Raw genomic sequence first — 2298 nt, forward strand, 5'->3', positions numbered from 1 at the left:
ACCCTATAACAATGACGCCCATTCAGATCTTCCCTACGCGACATGATATTCGGTTTCTTCTTTATGGAATTTGCATTTTGTTGGTTTGTGTTAGGCAGAGACAACTTGATAGACTTCAAGATTTTCTTGGCCAATCGAGATTTGTTTTTTTAGATGGAGATTATCTAGGAAGGCTCGGATTTGTCTCGTTTCGTTTATGACTACTAGGAGCGAAGTAAAGTAGGTAAAGTAGGGTAGAATGGTAAAAACAATATTATATTGTTAAGGTCTCTTCTCCGTTACTTGATGATGTCTAAAGCTTGGGAGGCACTTCGATATTTATATTCCAAGTCTGAGTGTTCACGGACTACATCTATTTATCATACAACTATGTACTTCTTTAATCGTAATTTACAACGTTGAGTTTTTCTTCCAAGGTGCGAACACCTGTGGACCCTGAAAACCATCACACCCTCTTCGGTAATTACGATATTTCTTCTTAGCAAACATAATATCTCCAATAGTAATATCCCGATTAGCAGAGTCTTTAGACTTATGGGAGTTGGCTCCAATTGTCTTCACCATTGATAAAATGATCAGTTTTATCCACGGCTATATCTGTAAAGGTGGTCGTCATTACCACCATCATAGGTCGTCTGACTCCAATCCTTTGTAACTCCATATCCAACCTATAGATTTTCTCTGGATAACTTTCTATCAACTCGCAGGAAGCTATTCTACCAGATTGGTAATTAATCCCTCTGTCGGCAACCCTTGGATGCTCTCTGGGTAGTAGGTTTCAGTAACCATTGTAGTATTGAGAATCACCCCATGATTACGACGTATTCCGAAACCCAGTTGCAACACTCCGTGAAGTTCGTTGGCTTCTTTGGTAGTATCCTTTAGAGTTCTAGACTCTTCTGGTGGATGTAAAAGTATTGGTCTCTAGTAGAAATCCTTTACCATTTGATACCATCTCTTTGTGCAAAACCGTCCCATTACTTATGGCCCATGCCAAAGGTATCATGTCTTTGGAGCCAGGTAACTCTCTGGGTAGTTGACGGAATCACTCTGTTCCACTTCCCAGACCTAGTTGAATGTCCCCTCTCATATATCCCGCAAACAGGACCCGGTTGGTTGGACGGTAGCGACATATATGGTGTTATTCTAACACCTTCAATTCTGTAGTAATATAGTCACAGGACGCAACTGAGATTCATATATATGATGACGCACGGGCCCCGTAAGGGAGCTGGAGGGGGGTGTTGGAGACCAGAGATTCCAATTCCAAGTGGGGTTACCTTACTTATGGTGGTTCCTAGGTATCGGGTTCTGGTATTCCTAACAGTTTGATCTTTCTTCCTGATCCTTGTATTGCGGCCATAATATTGCTAATATCCTTCTGGTGTTGTGGCATATTTTCCGAGTAGATGAGTACATCATCAAAGTTTACGACACAACATATGGTGAGGTACTTATTGAGTACCTTGTTAATCCATCTTTGGAATGAAGCTGATGTATTGGTTAGCCCAAAAGGAATGACTAAATATTCGAACATTCTGTATCTTGAGGCGAAGGTAGTCTTCCATTCATCTCCTGCTTTGATGCGTATATTGTGGTATGCATTTTTGATGTCGAGCTTGGTGAAGTATTTTGCTGACCGTAGTCTATCTAGTGCCATTCCAATTAAGGGTAGTGGATATTGGTCTTTCTTGGTAACCGAATTGAGGGCTCTATAGTCTACACAGAGTCTCATCTTTCTATCTTTTATTTAGACGAATAGAGTTGGAGACTCTCCTAATGCAAAGGAGTCTCTGATCCATTCTCCCCTTTGGTTTTACTCGATGTACTTTCCAAGTTCTTCGAGCTCCGCTTCTCCCAGTGGGTATAATTTCTTGTAGGGAATTTCTTTTGCTTTTCCCGTTTTCTTGTCTTTGTCTAACTAAATTTTATGGTCGATTCCTGGTCTTCCTGGTAGTAGCCATATAGCTTCTTCTTCTTGGAATAGATTCGTGAATTGATGATATTGCTTTGGAATTAATTCTTTCCATCCATTTTTGCTTTGGTATTTCTTGTCTTCGATTGCTAGTTGCATGCTGGTGTTGATCTTTGCTGGGACCGCTTTTTGGTCTATGTACGTCCATTTGAGAATTCCTGTTGAATCTCCCCTTCGATAGTACTGTCCAAAAGCTTATGCTGTGATCTCTTTAATCTCGATTCTTTTTGTTATATTGGGCTGGTTTTGGTCTGTGCTTCCAAATCCCTTGTCCCCTATTTTGAGTCAGATGAAGATCGGGCGATCTTCATGCTTCAAAAAGT

This window comes from Tuber melanosporum (assembly GCF_000151645.1).
Source record: "Tuber melanosporum whole genome shotgun sequence assembly, scaffold_2, strain Mel28".
NCBI classification, from domain to species: Eukaryota; Fungi; Ascomycota; class Pezizomycetes; order Pezizales; family Tuberaceae; genus Tuber; species Tuber melanosporum.